Source organism: Lathamus discolor, chromosome 2, assembly GCF_037157495.1.
Source record: "Lathamus discolor isolate bLatDis1 chromosome 2, bLatDis1.hap1, whole genome shotgun sequence".
NCBI classification, from domain to species: Eukaryota; Metazoa; Chordata; class Aves; order Psittaciformes; family Psittacidae; genus Lathamus; species Lathamus discolor.
The window spans coordinates 33,916,148-33,935,475 of NC_088885.1; the positions used below are offsets into that span (position 1 = coordinate 33,916,148).

General features: G+C 44.4%; 1 protein-coding gene across 9 annotated transcripts in view; it reads right to left on the reverse strand.

Annotated features, from left to right (window-relative positions):
• DYNC1I1 (dynein cytoplasmic 1 intermediate chain 1) overlaps positions 1–19,328 on the reverse strand; it is a 242,979-nt gene that overhangs the window by 185,486 nt on the left and 38,165 nt on the right. For 5 of the 9 annotated variants that reach the window (XM_065666342.1, XM_065666341.1, XM_065666337.1 and 2 more), the window contains exon 1: positions 9,066–9,278. The exons of 1 other annotated variant lie outside the window; for it this stretch is intronic. The gene's annotated coding sequence lies outside the window, so the exon portion shown is untranslated. Of the gene's footprint in view, positions 1–9,065; positions 9,280–19,328 lie in introns of those variants that run through there. 3 more of the 9 variants (XM_065666335.1, XM_065666339.1, XM_065666336.1) reach the window with 1 other exon arrangement.

The following is a 19,328-nucleotide window of genomic DNA, read 5'->3' on the forward strand; positions in this document are numbered from 1 at the left end:
TTGGTATGGAGCATGCAGTCTCACAGATGGGCTCAAAAAATGCAAACGAGATGCAGCAGCCCAGGGGAGACAGACAGCAGACAGCCAGGCTATTGAGCCTGGGGGTTTAAAGGTAAGAACACATCCAGAAGCAGAGCTCTAAGGTGAAAAAGGGAGTTTTTAGAGACTGCATGTTCTTTGGGAGCTAGGGGACCAGCAAACAGAGGTTTTTGAGTACTGCAATGTGGGTTTCTGCTTCTATACCATTTTGCTGGTCTAGATTTATGTGAGCTTCCCAAGCAGGGTAAGAACTTCAAGTTTGGGGAATTCAGGCATGTGTCCTGTGTTCAAGATGTGGGCATGCTCTGTACCTTAACCACTGCTTCCTACCAAGACAAGGCTGGCTGCACCTGAACTCTTCTCTCCCATACACACATGTACCTCTCAAGTGCCCTAGCTGCCGCTGGGAAGAAACCTGGCAAATGGGCTGACTGAGAACAGAAGCAAACAAGTCCTTAGCTTAAATGCTGGGACAATCACATGTCTGGAGCGCACTGCCTGAATCTTCCAGCAGTAAGCCTCACTACATGACTTATTGTGCCAGGACCTCGGCTCCAGAATTTGAGACCAGGACACCAGGTAGATGCCCCCAGCTCTCTTCAAATGAGGAAAGTTCTCTTCAAATGAGGAACTCAATGCTATAGATATTAAAAAAAAAATAAAATATTGCTTTACACATATATACAGTGTTTTAAGAATAATAATGCAAATATGGGAGGCCACTGGCTTTAATTGCACTTACATCTAATTCATCACTTAGTTTAGTGAGATCAGAAACTTTCTTGGGAAAAGCTTGTAATTAAACTTTGAGAACTTTAATTTAAATTTTACTGAATCAACACTGATGAGGCTTGATCTTCATCTAAAGACTTCAAAATCAATAGTAGTATGGTGTAAGATTAATATTGCATTATATTTTAATTTTGTTTGAAAAGACTCATATGTCTCTATGGAAATGTGGCTGTCCACAGTTTTCTATTTCCCTCTTCTCTGATTCATTGATAAGTAAACAATAATACCCAGTAAGTGCTCTGCACATAAAGTAAGGGCTGCTGTAAAAGGTCTGGAGAATATTAGTAGTATGTTTGCGATACCTTTCCTTTTTTTCCATCTTAGCCCCTTCCAGTGAATATAATTTACTGTCATTTTTTTAGTTCTACGCTTCAGATTTATGAGATAAAAACTAAAGATCTATAATTTACAATTATCAGATAAACATACTGACTTTGCAGAGGGTGTTGTTAATACATTTGAAAGCCCCATAAAGGCTGAGAAACTTGCCTTTCCTGTGTTTCCTTGCTATCGCTATTCAACTTTCTGTGAAAAAGAAAATATTGTGGGAAATAATAGGACAGTTTTCCCACGGGCTCTTTCAGTACAGAGAATGGCATCACTGTTTTGTTTTGTTTTTTTGTCTCCAGTACAATACCCTGCTATCCCATCAGCACTATTTTTTTTGCATTATTACTCCTGTGGAGATAGTGAAAGGCAGGGATACAGCATTCACAGGCTTTGCCAAGTGCAGCAGATTACGTACATGAATAGCTAACAGCACACTAGGGGGTATGATTTAGGTCAAATTTCTTGTTTCATTCCAAAAGGTTATAGATTTTTTAAGCTATTCATTGTTTAATGCACCACAGAGCTTATACCCGTACATACATATAACATGAACTATCTTTTCCTGGTTTTATGCAGAATTAATTTGTGTTCCTAGGCAATGAAGGCTGGCAGAAGTTGATAGTCTGTGACAAACTGCTATGAGTGCGTAACAAAGCTCTATGTGCACTCAGAGCTAAAAAAGGACAAAGAAGTTAAGAATTCATTTAGAGGTGACCAGATCTGAAATACTTCAGGATTATGATACAAGCCAACTTCTGATTCAGCAACTGATCCAAATGTAACTAGAAACAAACTGATGGAGAAAAAAACGGCATCATACAACTTTGAATAGTCTGATTAATGAAAATGCTGATATTTTACATTACTTAGAAGACAAGCATGTATTATGAAGCAAGTCACATGAGTTTAGACAGTCCTCAACTTTGTGCTGTGAGAATCAGAGAAGAAATTCTCCTAAATGCTCAGACATTGGCACAGTCCTTAAACCAGGACAGAGAGGTTCAAATATAAAGAACCACATTAGACAGCAGTCAGTTTGGGGTTTTTTTTGTTATTTAGGCTTATTTGTTTTGGGTTTTTTTTTTCTGTGACCTGGTTTTGTAAATATTTTAATTTCTGAAAATATACAATAGCAATCATTTCCAACGTCTTTGCCCCAATTACCAAGTGACCTGGTAACCACTCTGGCCCTAACAGTGGTTGCCTAATGTGCACAAAACGAGGCATGCCTTGAATAGTACAGATTTAATACTGCTGTCTATGCACTCTAAGAGCTATGATCTGTGTTAATGGATACAGAACGGAAGGGCTGAACAGTTTAAAGCAAGAGAGATCCATATTTTCCCTGAACGTGGTCTAGGAGCTACAGTGATTAACTTTCAATACTAAGACAGATAATGTAGTTTGGGGGATAGCTTTTTTCTGTCAAATTCAGCCTGAAAATATTAGAATGAAGCTTGAGGAAAGGCTTGAAGATATAAACAATTTATCCTCCATTATATTTATTTATATTTAATCACACTAGGCAGTTTTATATGTTTGCCTTATTACAACTCCCTGTTGTTTGAATACGAAACTCACCAGGGATGAATACGAAACACAGCCAGGGATGTTAAGGATAACAGGAAGGGATTCTACAGGTATGTAGCAAACAAAAAACAGACTACGGACAACATAGGGCCCCCTGAGGAAGCTTTCAGGAGAACTGGCTACACAGGATTTGGAAAAGGCTGAGGTTCTGAATGACTTCTTTGCCTCAGTCTTCACTGGCAAAGGCTCTGACTGCATCACCCAGGTCTTAGAAGGCAGATGCAGGGACTGTGAGAATGAAGACCTTGGGCCCACTGTAGGAGAGGATCTGGTTCGAGACCATCTTAAAAATCTGAACACGCACAAGTCCGTGGGACCTGATGAAATCCATCCACGGGTCCTGAAGGAGCTGGCGAATGAAGTTGCTAAGCCACTGGCCATCGTATTTGAAAAATCATGGCAGTCAGGTGAAGTTCCCGACGACTGGAAAAGGGGAAATATAACCCCCATTTTCAAGAAGGGGAAAATGGAAGACCCAGGGAACTACAGACCAGTCAGTCTCACCTCTGTGCCTGGTAAAATCTTGGAGCACATTCTCCTGGACAACATGCTAAGGCACATGAAGAAGAACAAGGTGCTTGGTGACAGCCAGCATGGCTTCACTAAGGGGAAATCCTGCCTGACCAATCTGACGGCCTTCTATGATGGGGCTACGGAACTGATGGACAAGGGTAAAGCAGTTGATGTCATCTACCTGGGCTTGTGCAAAGCGTTTGACACTGTCCCATACAACATCCTTGTCTCTAAATTGGAGAGATATCAATTTGATGGATGGACCACTTGGTGGATAAAGAACTGGTTGGATGGCTGCATGCAAAGAGTTGTGGTTAATGGCTCAATGTCCGTCTGGAGACCGGTAACGAGTGGTGTCCCTCAGGGATCGGTGTTGGGACCGGTCTTGTTTAACATCTTCGTCGCTGACATGGACAGTGGGATTGAGTGCGCCCTCAGCAAGTTTGCCGATGACACCAAGCTGTGTGGTTCGGTTGATACGCTGGAGGGAAGGGATGCCATCCAGAGGGACCTTGACACACTTGTGAGGTGGGCTGATGCCAACCTTATGAAGTTCAACCACGACAAGTGCAGGGTCCTACACCTGGGTCGGAGCAATCCCAGGCACAGCTACAGACTGGGCAAAGAAGAGATTCAGAGCAGCCCTGCAGAGAAGGACTTGGGGGTGTTGGTCGATGAGAAAATGAACATGGGGCGGCAGTGTGTGCTCACAGCCCAGAAAGCCAACCGTATCCTGGGCTGCATCAAAAGGAGCGTGACCAGCAGGTCGAAGGAGGTGATCCTGCCCCTCTGCTCTTGTGAGACCTCACCTGGAGTATTGTGTGCAGTTCTGGTGTCCTCAACATAAAAAGGACATGGAACTGCTGGAACAAGTCCAGAGGAGGCCACGAGGATGATCAGGGGACTGGAGCACCTCCCGTATGAAGACAGGCTGAGGAAGTTGGGGCTGTTCAGCCTGGAGAAGAGAAGGCTGCGTGGGGACCTAATAGCAGCCTTCCAGTATCTGAAGGGGGCCTATAGGGATGCTGGGGAGGGACTCTTCATCAGGGACTGTAGTGACAGGACAAGGGGTAACGGGTTAAAACTTAAACAGGGGAAGTTTAGATTGGATATAAGGAGGAAATTCTTTCCTGTTAGGGTGGTGAGACACTGGAATGGGTTGCCCAGGGAGGCTGTGAGTGCTCCATCCCTGGCAGTGTTCAAGGCCAGGTTGGATGAAGCCTTGGGTGGGATGGTTTAGTGTGAGGTGTCCCTGCCTGTGGCACGGGGGTTGGAACTAGATGATCTTGAGGTCCTTTCTAACCCTAACTGTTCTATAATTCTATGATTCTATGTGTCCAGTCTTTCACTTCAGTCCAGCTTTTTGCTGGACCAATATGAAAAATTAATAACTGAGGATCAGGATTTGGAATTACCTGTACCACACCGCATGGCAGGGTGAAAAGAACAAGGAACCAAAACCAGTTCTATCCCAGGGAGAGAAGACAAAAAGGAAGGGAAGACTGTGAGGAGGGAAGATTGCATTAAGACTAGCATTGCGGAAGAGAGAAAAGCATAGGCTTCAGTGAATGACAGCAAGAAGGAAAAGAAATGTGAAGAGAAGATATCACTGGAAACAAAATTCTATGTCCTTAAAAGATTCCCTCTGTAGTTGTTTTCTGCTGAGTGGCAGTAAATGCACTGAATTACTCATTAATTATTCTAGGGCCAAGCAGTGATTGTCATCCAGCACCCGGCAAATACGCATGGAAGAACTGCACTGGTCCAGAAGGTTTATTCCTCAGGTTGATGTAAACTGCCTCTCCAGGTCAGACAAGCTGATCCACACACATGGGAGCAGTATTAAAATATGATAACATGTACTTTAAGATTAACAGCCAAGGAACACAAGCGTCATCTCAGCAGTGATTATTCGACAGGTGGCACAGGCATCTACATGCAGGTCAAAGCAGCAGTTACCCAGGACCTCATCAAAGTCAATACAAAGACTCTCACTGGCTTCAATAGAATCTGCAGACATTTCACAGCTTTAAAGCAATATACAAAGCTGTCACGGTTTCAGTTGGAATATAGTTAATTTTCTTCCTAGTTGCTGCTGGGGTTAAACCGTGACAATAGCTGACTCCATGCATCACTCTAGAGGCTAGATTCACCACCACAGAAGCCACAGAGAAACTCCTGTTACTGTCAGCAGCAATAGGGCTCAGAGCTCTGCCCTTAATACTCCACCACGGAGTTACAGTGTGTTGCCCACAAAACGCTTCTACAACTGCCATTCCTGCTCTGTGCCTTCTGCTGTTGAAAAGCACTCCCAGGCACTCACCAGAATGCTTTTGCATCAAATGGGAAACAAAAAGTGCTGAAGAAGCACAGTAAAAAGACAGAGGGGGTATAGTCTTAAGCTCAGTAGGAGCTGGGACAAATGGTCAGAGGTGCCTTGTGTCTGTGAGATCTAGTGGTTCCCACATCAGCCTTCTTCACAGCTTCCTGCAGCTCCTGCCATCTGCCTGGAAGTAGCAATTTCCCAGAAAATTTGGCAAGATGATGCCACCTAAAAAGAATGGTACTGGGGAAGCAAGCTCATGTATACTGTATACTGCCTTAATTTGAGTGCTTGCAGATGGCCAAGTGAACAACAGAGTTAGCACGGTTTTAGATGGATAATTACCAAGTAGCAAAAGGGACATATTGTGTCTCTCTGAGACTTAGACTGAGCCAGGGTCTCCGGCTGCCACTGCAGCTTTTTCAGACACTTCTTTTCAGATTATTCAAATTTTCTGTTGTTTTTTTTTTTTTTTTTTTTTTTTTAAAGCAGCATCATTCCTGCATTACCATTTCTGCCTGCTTATGTAGGTCAGCCAAATAGAACATGATACCATACCTCATCTGGAAATCAACCCCCTTATGGGCACATAGATGTGTATTCACCTGTATAACTTGTGCTGCTCAAATGAACTAAAGCTACGCTGACAAAAGCACAGTTTTACTAATACAAGAAGCATGTGTACTAAGGGCACTTTGCCAGCATACTCCATCAGTATTCCTGCCAGAAAATGCCCCCTTTACACATAGACTATGTCTATAGCCATTATGTCGTGTCTCACTTAAGGTTTTAAAAACAAAAACATGAAAATATCATATGTGTACTGCACTGAGGTCATGATGTCTGGCTACGGCTACAGAAAGGCTGAGACTGTACCTCTGCAGATATGAATTTCCATGAGCACCTCAGTGGTGATTGCAGTGTTAGCTTCCTCTAACTTCCCTGCAAATTAAAGCCCATGGGTAGGAGAGGGAGGACCTTTCTGTTAACATCCCACCACCACATCCAAGTGGCATCTTGTTTTGGCACTAGGCATTAGTAGCTCTGAAACATTCTTAATTACTACTTCTGTTGTTGGTCAAGGCAAACAGCAGCTCAACAGGGCACTCAAGGCATGGCACTAGTTAATGAGCCTGAGTAGTCCTAGAAGGAGACCATGAACATATTTAAACCTTTATGAGAAGTCAAGCTTGAGGAGCTGAAAGATACCACATGATGACCTGAATCATTAGCAGGAGTTGGTGAAGCTTTAAAAAAAACAACAATGCCTTTCTGTACTTATGTTGTTCTATTTTGCTCCCCTATCTTCCCTCCTTCACCCCCCCCCCCCCCAGTGCATTTCACCTCCTTGTCCAGTATTCTGCAACAGAGGAACCTCTATCACAACCCACTGCACCCAGCTCTGTCTAATACTCCTTCTCCCTCTCCCCTCAGATTGGAAAACTGATCATAGCAAGGAATGAGTCTTAAAAACTGTCTTACAAAAGAAAAGGAGACCAAGAGACTTGATCTGTTAATTTATTTGAATAAAGCAGGTAAGTTTGTGCTGCATCATTTAGAGTACCTACACTGATGACAGCTGCTAAAGCAAGGCTTTAATCTGTGAGAGTCATAGCAGGAACCAGGAACCTGAAGCTGGAAAAACACAAGCTGGAAAACAAACAAATGCATTTCAATAATGAAAAAAATAGGCACTGAAAGGCATCACAAAGGAGGGCAGCTCACTGCCCTTCCACCTATAGAAAGAGCTGGAAGGTCAGCTTCTTAATTTAAGATCTGCAGGGTACAAAAGAGTATTTGCCTGACTATTCTTTGAGTCGCCAGATTTCCAAATTCTGAATAATGATTGTACACGTAAAGTGTGGTTTATTGCTGCTCCTTTAAAGATTCCTCTCCTAAACTGTGCATGAGGCAGCACTGCAGATAATACATTGTTAGGGTAGCCTAATTCGAGGCAGAGGTGTTTAGAGATAGGAGAAATCTAGCTAATCCAGCTCTTAACACTCTCTTGGACCACTACATACCTGGCCCTCAGAAGTCTTTCATATGTCAAGGAAAAGGATAGCAAACCCCAATCCTCAAATCCTCAAAGGAGCCTGTGCACAGAGAAGACGCAGAAGGGACAACGCATTTTGTATTTTCATGGACTGTAAATGGATGGTTTTGGGTAAACAAAATGCAGCAGAGGACAGTTATCAGAGTGACCACCCCTGGGGGAAAAGACCTGGGTGCAGCCCCAAGGTTTGTGTTGAGGAAACCCATTCTTGCTGAGAAATGCTACACATAAATCACAGAAGGAGTTTTATCCACCTTCACTAAGCATGGAGACTGTTACTAGAGATGTTCTCTAAAATGAAAGAAAGTAAAACAAGGAAGTTAAAAGAATCAGAAAACATCTAACTTCTCATTAACTGCTTCTCATTAACTTAGCAAGAACAAATGAGGCACTTCAACAAAGCACATTTGTATTAACAGAAATTAAATTCCTCAGTGGCCCTGATGATACCATCTATCAGGAGACAGACGGTCTCAGGATCTGGATTTCCATTCTGAGACAGGTTTTGCACCACTTTGCTTCATGATGTTTAGAGCCATTTCAGGGGTAATTTAATGTCCTCACACAGAAGTGAAGAGTTGACAAAACCCTGTGTGTCAGGATAAATTACCAGGTGCAAGTGCCAAAACCAAGTTCCAACTCCATGTCAGGTCCTTCCATCTTGTCCCCCATATAATAGCAGGTTAGGTTGTTTGTTCTGCTGAGAATCCTTATTTTATATGTATTTATAGTTGAAATTTTTACTTTCTGTCAATGCCAGTATTGACAGAGAAACATAGTTTATTCCAGTCAATAAAACAGGGGCTTTGTCTAGGAGATGTCTAGGGACCATATGGTCTCTGCTGACCCAGGGGGATTCCCAGCTCAATGTAACTGTAATAACATCCTTCTGAAAATGTAATTCAATGGACTGTTAGTGAAAAAGGCCTCTCCTTGATTCCCTCCTTCTCTCACCCTTCTAGGGAATTACCTCAGGAACGGGAAAAGATCTAATTGTCTGCTGTCGTCATGGACTTGAGCAAACCCGCTGTTGCTCACGAAAGATAGGAAACTTTTTCCCACCCACCCCTCTTTGCATTAAGACTGCTCGGCGCTGAGACACAAGCCGGGGAGCCTGCGGCAGTCCCTGCGGCGGAGCTGGATATCACTGTGCCGGTGTCGGTGCCGGTGCCGGGATGAGCCCCAGACACTGGAGCAGGTGCCGCTGAGGCCGGCGGGGCTCTCCGCAGCCCTCCCGGCCGCTCCCGCCTCGGAAAGGGTGGAAAAGCCCACCCCCGGAGAGGGCCGGCCGGTGCCTGCGGGGCAGCCGGGGGATGCCCAGGGAGCATCTTCGGCTGCCGCTGTGCATCCCGAGGAGCGTCCGCCGCGCCGCCCTCCCAATGGAATCCCCGCTCGTCCCCGCCGTCCGCCGCGGTGCCTTACCTCCCGGAGGGGCTCCCTGCGCCGTGCAGCCCTCACCGAGCCCCCGCCGCCGGGAGAGCGGAGGGACGCCCCGCTGCCCGAACGGCTGCTGCTGCCGGCGGCGCCGCGCCGTGCCTTTTGCAGCAGGACCACCGCCACCGCCACCGCCACCGCCGCCGCCGGCTGAATGTGCTGTCTCACGCTGGACAGGCTCCTCCCGAGAGCTGCTGCTGCCGCCGCCTTCCTCCTCCCGCCTCCTCTCCTCTTCCTCCGCCCGCAAGCCCCCGGTAGCGACACCCCCCCGCCGCCCGGCAGCCCAGCAGAGCCCGGCGGAACCGGGGCGGGGCCGCGAGGCAGGTGGCGGCTGCGCGGCCTGCGGGGGAAGCGATGCCGCTGCCCGCCCTGGACCCACTCTCCTGCCCTCCCCCCTCCGGCAACCCCGGCCTGAACTGCGTTCCCCCGGCTCCTCCGGGGGCCCCTCGCTGTCACCCCCGCGCTGGCGCAGGTTTCCCCCTTGCAGCTGCACGGCTGGCGATCAGCCCAACCACGGCATCACCATCACCCCTGCAACAGCATAGACATCACCCACCACAGCATCCTTGCCACTACCCCCATGCAGCAGCTGTCAGCCCCACAATAGCTTAGCCATCACCCTCAAAGCTGCCTAGATTTATTCCCAATGCCTGCCTCAACATCAACCTTACAGCAACCTCACCATCACCCCGCAGCAACCCAGCCATCAGCCCTACCATGGTTTGGCCATCAGCCCCACAGCAAGCCTGGTCAACTGTCATGAGGGCAGCAGACCCCTGCTGATACCCTATACTTCTGGAGAATAGGGAGAGCTCCAGAGCAGGTGAATGATACCCAGTTTTCATGGTTAGAGAGGGGTAAGGCTGCCCAAAGGCAGAGGGTTTTTTTTGTCCCTGCTCCCTCAGAGCACTCCTGTGGGGACAGGTACCATTAAGGAGGGCCAGACTTCTAACAGCAGCATGCCTGCTCCTCTTCCCATGCTATCATGTCCTCCTGGGGAAAGGAGCCAAGCAGAGCTGTTGGAGGTAGTCCATGTTCCTGCAGATAACATCCGTCTCCGGTGTAGACAGCCCAGCTTTCCTCTCCCTCTTATTGCACATGGGTATATTGCCTTACACAGGAAGAAAACACGCACCCTTTGGTACCATGGTTTGCTCTTTAAAAACATGATGTCCGGGACGTATGACTCACTACCCTTGAGCCCTCTGGTCCGAGAGACCAGGAGAGGTACTCTTCTGAAACCTGTCCCTGGAGCCATGTTTGTTCAACATCATTCCAGGTCCAGGGCCTGTCCTGGGAAGAGTGAAGTATACCCAAACCACTGAAAAGCCATTCACATCACCTCCAGCTCCTGTCAGATCCAGCTGGAGTACATCTGGCCAGGGGACAAAGAACCCTGAGGAGGAGCAGCATCCATTGAGGGTAATGAAATAACAGTTTCACAATTTAATTGGAGTTGAAGCAGGAAAGATTTGTATCTTGCTGTCCTGTAAGAACCCTTAAAGAGGCTTCTGCAGGCTAGAGCATGTGGGAAAGAGCCTGTGGGTTTAAATGCACAATTTGGAAAGTTTCACATTTGGGGCACTCGTTTTGCAACTCTTTATTAAAATAAGGCCCTTTCAAAATCAGACACTCAAAACTGAGCTTCAGAAAGTGCTGTTTGCTTTTGGAAGTGTTGTCCTTTTCTCTCAGCTTTAGCATAAATCCCACAGGGTTTTGTTTCGGTTTGTTTGGATTGTGCATCATTTGCAAATTCTCTGCAAACTCAGCAGATGCCTTTAAGTTGTTCCTGACCTAAGAGGGCCTTGAGGTCATTTAGTATTCCTGAATTGACAGATCAGACTGGTTCTCCACAGTGCTTGAGGTTCTTGAGTGCTTGAGTGCGATGGGATTCTGCTGTCATATATACATATAACCATAATGACATCTTGTACATGTAACATAGTATCATAGACTATATGTATCATGCTATCACACTGTATGATAATCATAGAATCACAGGATCACAGAATGGTCTGGGATGGAAGGGACCTTAAAGCTCATCCAGTTCCCCCTGCCATAGGCAGGGACACCTCCCACTAGACCAGGTTGCTCAAAGCCCCATCCAACCTGGGTTTGAACACTGACAGGGATGGGGCAGCCACAGCTTCTCTGGGACAACCTGTGCCCGTGCCTCACCACCATCACAGGGAAGATTGTTTTCCTGATGCCTAATTTCAATCTACACTCTGTCAGTTTGATGCCATCTCCTCTCAGCCTATCACTACACACCCCTGTAACACAGTGACAGGCGTGGTAAAAATTATTATTGAGTAATGGGAAGTCCTATATAGAGAAGTTTGTAAAGAACTTCAATGGCTGGAGTAGTATAAAAAATACATAATGTCTTCTCAGAATCAACTGTTGTAAGGAAATTTGGAGAGAAACAAGTTTTGCTTTATATTCTTAACAGACAATCCTAGGACTGACAAGCTTTGGGAATGCAAGAAGAATACACAGCCAGCCCATTTTAGAAGGTCTCTGAAGGAATAAACTAACTTCCCTACAAGGGATACTCTGTTCTCTTTGACCTCATTCTTACCATTGTCTTCTCTAATCTTCCACAACACGAGCTCTCACCATTTTTGCAAATCTCTTGTTCTAGGGATGCAAAGTGTACTATCACTAATATTACAAGGGTAAAATCTTTGTATTCCAGGAAGATGTGATATTAATTCTTACAAAAAAAATAATATCTCATTATGATCAATAATGTCTCTTCAACAGATTTTAATGAAAAACATCCTGTCATTTCGGTATACCCCAGCATGAGTACTAATTTTACATTTTCCCATTAAACACAAATCCATTTCCATTAAACACAAATCCATAGAATTATCCAACTCATTATATTCTGCCAGTAGGCATTCTCTGATTATGTCTGTCTTAATTACCAGGTGAATGTGCAGCACGGCAGAGTAAAGATTATTTTCGAAACTTTAATGTTCTCACGTTATGAAATGAGGAGGTAGTTACTGAACCCCAGACTGCTTTATTAGATCAACAGAGGGCAAACTTGTCAGCAATCACAGACATGGGACAAGCTGCCTTCCGTACAGCAGAGGTCAGTTGTCCATGGACAGACAGCATCCATGCGGGCATCTGAAGAGAAATCAAAGATTGAGGGGAAGTTTGAGGCTCATCGCAGCCAGGGATTGTGTGAAGTAAAGGCTATGGATAAAATTACACAGATTCAGTGTCTGCGTGTCTCCCCTCTCCTATCTTACAGACACACATGTAAAACTTAAGAGGTTTCTGTGGACATTAATAAGTACAATATGTGGTTGATTACTAGATTGGCGAAGTTCAAGAGAACACAATTTCACATCATCTATTTTTGAAGTTACTTTATATAGAGTTGTTCACATGTAAATTACTAATGAAGACTGGCATAAGTTGCTCTGACAAGCTAATAACCATTTATGATGCAACATGAGACAAATAATTAGTAGCGCATTACATTTCCCTGCCTTAGGCACCAGCAACTCCTACTTCACAAAAGGCAGTAACAAATAAGCAAACCCTCTTCGAAGTTTGTGCCACTGGGAGATTAAAAATGAATTTCAAAGCAGACAGTTCTAAGGCTTAATGGAAATGGCAGCACTTTTTAGACACTTTGCATGATAGGCGTCACCTGGGCTCTGCAAATAACAAAGGATGTTACAAAATGCCTTCCAGCTTTTCAAAGGCATTGATTTAAACAAAGGATCAAAAGGCAGAATGAAATATGAAAGAAAGCTTTAGAAAAGTTTGGAATATCACTTCTGAAGTCAGGTTTATTGTCATGGCAGTAAAGTCACTATAGCGCACTATTCCACATGGCATTAGAAATCTTTTCTTCATAAATGAACTAGTTAGTTAGTCCTGGAAGAAATACATGGGTGGCTACTTGGTTATGAAAAAGTTAAGCAGAAAGTATTGGAGGGCTTTTCTTACTGCTTGCTAAAACCAGTTAGTTTTCCAGGCAGATCATTGAACTGAAATTTCTGCAAGCCTGAATATTCACAGTAGGTGCTAGAATATAAACGAAGACTTTAAATGTATCTGGTAGATAGTCACTAATAGTTCCTCTGACAATTGACTTGCTATTGGTAGATTGACAGTTTCAAGATATTTGCACAGACACATGTACAAAGCTAAAAAAGCATGTATCTTAGAAAGGACGAATTATTTCTCAGAATGAATATAATTGTGGTATACAAGCAGAATTTAAAGGGAGATCTGTGGCACATAGGTGAGTTCCATATTGTTACAGATTCAGGTTAGTCTTCAAAGATATTGTGACCGTGCGCTCTTAGAAACAATTATTTTAGTGACAGGCTCACTGAGTCTATTAATCTCTTTTCTTGCTTAGTTCCTCACTTTCCTATAACATTGGCACCAAAGGGATTAGTTGGAAGGCTGGAAATTAATAGTTTCAACAAAGTTCTATGAGATCATGGGTAACTATGGAACTTAGAAGATATGAGGTATTGGTTTCAGGATTTGGAAATCAGCCCATTTGCAGTGGCCCACGTGATGCCTGAGGCATCCACAGAAGCAGCACAAGGCTCCAGCAGTATATTTCATTTTGCTGATATTCAGGCAACAGAAAAAGAAATTAAGGGAGGGGCAAGAAAAACATTGGTACTTGCAATACAGGAAAACGTGTTCATGTTCAAACTGAGCAGCACTGGACATTTTAATCTAGAGGGGTTTTTGTTTAGTTTAGTTTTGTTTTTCCCAGAAAGTCTCAGCTCCATCCTTGCTGTGCCCACAACTGGCCCTCTGTAGCCCTCACTTGTCTCCTCTGACAGCTTCACTTCACCTTGAAAGCTCTCTCAGCTTGTTTGGCTTGTGGAGATGCAAATATGGATAATGTATGGCCTGTTACCCTATAGAGGAATCCTAGTTCAGGTTAAGAGAAAGAGGAATAGCAGCATGCCCTCCTTTCCATCCTACTTTCAAAAAATAACAAAACTAACTTCATTCACAAAGTTAACTATACATTGTGATTGATGTACTCACTATATTTCCTATTTTTATGAGACTATAAATTCTTCAGCCAATCTGCCTATACAGTAGTTAGTAGATTAATGTGTCAACTGTGACTGAAAAAGCTTGGTGAGCTGTAGTATGAATGTTAACTGATAATAATAAGCACCAACTAAAATAGCAATTAGCTGGAAGTTGGAAGGTAGCTCTCTACATTTCTGCAAATTGATCGAATCTTAGCAGAGCAGCTCTAAGCAGGATGTCTGTGGAGTCAACCTGGTTCTTAGGGTAGAATTCATTCCAAAGAATCCTAGTCTTTCCATAAAAGATAACCATTCTCCAAGAATCTTTTTTGTGTTGTCCTAAAACTCAACAGTATTGTACATCTGACATAGGAATCATGAACATGACTTCACATTTGAGACTCTGGCAATTGAAAGACATCATTACCCAGGCTTCTGGTTTTGCACTTTTAACTCAGGCATGGAAATGGCATGCAAGGAAGAAAGCCTCCAAAAATTTTGCTCCTGCCTTTGTAAATAGCAGGGGCCTGCCACATAAAACAACTGGTTCCTCTTATTTGAAAAGGTTCAGTGTACTGGTAAGGGCTTGGAAATATAGCAGCAAAGCAGCGAACTTGGGAAGGAACTGGAAGGTTCTGGGAGGTACTTCCCCAAGCTTCCTGGCAATACAGACTCAGTGGCCTGTAGAGGACTTTAGGCTTGAAGGGTTTTACTGTGCTTTGCTACTGTGCTCATTCTGAATTACTAAGGAAGCTGTGAAAGGAAAGCTCCACAACTTGTATGGTAGAGAAATGGGCTTGGGGCAGGACTGGATGAGTGGCTTCAGGTACATAGACTTACTCTCTTAAAAACCACATAAATAGTTATCTCCATTCATCTCTGTTTTGAGCCCCTGATGATTTAGGTACTTCATTGAATGCAACAAAAGAAATGGCTCAGTTTACAGAATTACTAGCAGCACTCACATCTTCAGAATCATCGGGTCCTTTTTTACATAAAGCTGTCTCATTTCTCCACACCACTTTTGGTTTGAAATCCACTCATGCTTGATTTAAAACAACAACAATTTTCATTTTTAGAAACATCAAAGGATGCTTCATTTCTTTATTGGATTCCTGAAGCCTCCAAAATATTAACTTGAAACTTAGCTTTACCAGTCAAAGTTAAAATCAGCTGTACATACAAGGTGATCCATGAATTTAGTATATCATGAAGATGTATTAAAATGTATGAAACCAGCTACATGCTGTTTTTGACAATAAATGAGACCTTATGTCAGATTATTCATATGCTTGAGAGTAAAAATGCATTATGGAGAGAAAATCCCAAAAGAAATGTCTCTTTGCTATGCCCCTCACTTTTCATACTTGGTTCTGCCCAAGACAGTCATCGTTGTTGGCCTCTCCATTATGCCATAACCATGAATTGGATGGACTAGTTGGTGTAAATAGGAAATTGTGGCCTTAATGTCCCATCTACAGAAACAAAAATAATAGGTACTAATTATAATAGTGATCTGGATCTCTTCAGAAGTTGCTATCAAGGTGTCAGTGCACAACAAAAGTTTCTAAGCAGGGTCCTAGCTCTGGGTTTATGCTGCAGTCTTAGAAAACCACTTATCTGAGGCCTGAAACATCCAGTCCTGTCCATGGATTCCATTCTTTAATATGCTCTTCTTATACATACCCATTGCTTGTTGATAAATAGGCCTGTATTTTTGCTTTCTCTCCCTCATTTTTCCTGACTTGAAGTCTCTAGATGAGGATAAGCAGCTATGCTTGCCTGGAGGTCTGGATGACACTCACAAAGGGAAGATGAAAGCAGCAGCAGAGAAATGTAACAATTTAATCTTCTTAAAAAGGGATAGCTGATAAAACAGTTCTGGGGTAGGACTTGTTCCACTGCTTTGAACTGCTGCTTTGTTAAGGGAATTTAATGTTGCAGTGTGTGAGCATTATTTCAGCATTGCTTCTGATCCCAAATCGCTGTCAGTGCCTGGAGTTGTGTATGCTTTTTTACTCATTGAAATCTAAAAATAAATTCTGAAGGAACTGGGGAAAATTACTGGTGAATGTGATGAGCTTTCAGACACAGCAACCATCTTAGTAAGAAAGCCTAAGGGAAAGATACGGTAGCAAAGACTGTTCCACCAAGACAATGCACATTAAAATTCAGCAGACAAGTGGCCTTCATACCCAGGCTTTTGGAAAATCAAATCACTTATGCATTTCAGTCTAGGGCTAGGAGGCTGCCTCCATGTAGCCAGAATGAATAGGGTTGCTTAGCATGACTTGATCAGAGCTACCTGTCCTTACTTCATGCCTGAACAGAGAGCTATGTGTCTGTGGCATAAAGAAGGTAAGGTGATTTGGGATCCCTCAACTCACAGGACACAGATTATGATTTGTAACTAAAAGCAGGCAGGCATCTAGTGCCATTTTAGACATGACAATGATTTATCTTGACTACTTCCCCACAGTTTTTAACACACCCATCTCCTGCACTGAGATGTCTGTGCTTGGTAGGCAGCTCAGTTCCGACATTTTTGCTTTGAGGGATGCCTATGTCACTCTCACATATATAAAACTGACACATCACCACTAATCCATCCCCTGTGATGGAGGCGTTTCATGGCCAGTGCCTTTCTCAAGGTCTGCCCGTCTGCTCTCTCCAGGCCTGACAGAATTATGTCTGTACCAAAAAGGCATTTCTAGAATAAGGTGCCAGGGGCAAGAATGAATTTTGTCCACTGGTAATAAAAAATCTGGCCACACTGTGCCTAGCCTACAGCTTAGTGGAGACCACAGAAAAAACAGAAGCGGGAAATTGTACACTAGATGGGTTTAAAGCCGGTCAATTAGAGTAAATAGGGATTAGGGAGAGTTAAGGCCTGGGATGAAATTTAGGTCTGGACGGGTTCAGAACAAGCAGCTCTGCAAGATACAGGTGAGAGTTCAAGAGCAATAGTGTTAAGGATTGATGAGGGTCTAAAAGGAATCACTGCGCCATTCCTTGTCTCTTAGAATTCTGGTGGAGGAACTCACCCCTAAGCCTTTTGAGGAAGGAGGTTCTGGCAGGAGCTGCAGAGACTGAGGTGATGGTAGCTCCAGGAGTAGTTCTCTGTGAATTAATGACAGCCGTCACAGCACAATCATTCCCTGAGCATAGAAGAGAGAGGGGATGACAGCTGAAGATGTTGTGGCTGTGATTACAAGTTTAGGAATCCATCTAGCACAGCCCACATGATGTAGAGACAGTGAAGGAAGGAGGAGATACCCTGTGTCTGTGTCTCCACCCAACAAAAAGGAGATAACTGCATGGAATTCACGTCTCCAAGCAGTGGCAAGTTGTCTTACCTCTGGGACTGTGATCATAAGGTACAGCAGGGCCTCACTTGGATGGCTTTCCTTCTGCACACCATCCTCAGAGAGTTAATTATTATGAAGGTGCTGGTTGACAGTGGGAAATATATCTGTAAGGGACCATACTGTTGCAATAGTGCTCTGCAGTGCTAAAGTGCCTTGGCACATCTTAATGTGAAATAGTTGCTGGCTTTGGTTTATGGAGCACAATGCACATCTTCAGAAGGCAGCCCAAAATCTGAGATTCTGATTGAGAAGATAAAACCAAGGTCATATTTGAAGAAGAGTTATTTCTGCCGGAAAGCTGTGTGCTGGGAGTGATGGGCTGCAGTGGATACTAGGGAGAGGAGGGGTGTATTAGGGAGGTCGAAGTCTGCATACATAAATCTCTCTTACCTCTTGGACTGCTGAAAGTGGCCAGAGTCTGTGATGGCCAAATCATGCAAGCACCCATCCACAGACCATATTCACATGTAACTTCTGAGACATCTGGCAATGGTCCATACACAGAAAAGAAAAATATATAGTCTGGTCAGGCGCATTGGTCATTGGCTTGCTGGTGTCTGAGGGATGTAAGATCAGTATCAAGATGTCTTTAGTAGGCAACTTGTGTCTGCATTGAAACGTTACTGCTAGTCTTGCTGGAAGTAACCAGTTGTATTAAATTCCTTTTTTCCTACCCTATGGACCTATTCCCTAGCTGCTGCAATGCAACCACATCCCAGACCCCTGTATGTATGAAGACAGCTGCAGAGTGGAGCATCAGTTAGGTGCCACAGTAGGAAACCCACATTTCTTGTGGGACCACATGAGTACAATATAGGGAATGTGAGAATCCCCAAACTGTCTGTCTATTCATGATGCCCAATGTGGAGGAGGAAACAGAGAGTTCTTGGCAGCGTTATGCCATCTCAAAGGCACTACACCACACTACTGTCATTCTGGAAGCAGTTGTTTCCTTGTGGAGGAGGAGGAAGACATGCTTTCAAATGGCAAAGACAAGCACTGATTTCATGTGTGTCAGACATGCTTACAGCAGAGGTATTTGGAATCATTCACCAGGGCTGATGCAGAACTGACATGGGTCTGGTTGGCTGCACGGTGCCATGAGTCTGGGGAAGGCAGGGACCTCTCAACCCAAACTGAGGATCTCTTTTCCTTTTTTTTGCCCATGAAATGTTGTGTCAGAAGAGAAATCTGTCAGGATTGTCTTGACTTTGCTGCACTATTTGTCCAAGGTACTGCTGTGCCTCACGGTGAACCCACTCTACCCCAGCCTTTCCCACCATAAGGTGTTTCTTCTTGCCACTCATGTAGTTGGCAGAAGGCAGTGATGTGGCTGAGATGTGCATGTGAAGCTGGAGGTCTGCTGTTGCTAACGGTGCTGCTGCCCTCCATCCTTGCAGTGACGCTGGCATTTTGTGAGACCTTGTGTTACACAGGGGTCTCATCTGTTGGGGAGGAGCATAGGCTTCCAAGGCCTTTTTCCACAGGAGAAAGCAAAGTATGGTAGAGGGAGGGTGAGGGGTCTCTCAGCAGCTGCCTCAAGGCCACCTTGGCAAACATCTCAGGTGTGCGGGAGCACTGCACAGCTCCACCTGTAGCCTTCGATGCCTCTAGGCTTCCTTCTGAATGAGCAGGGGAGCAAGATGCCTGCTGCATGACTGAACACATGCCTCAGCTTTGGAAGATGCCTGTAGCCTAAATGTGGATGACATCAGATGAGCTATACATCAACTATCCACATCCGTTGTAAAATATCATGTAAATGCATGTTGTGAGAGATTCAGAGCCTGTTCCTGTGTAGCTGTAGCTAACACCAAGGCCAAGGTTTTACTGCAGCCTTGGGACTG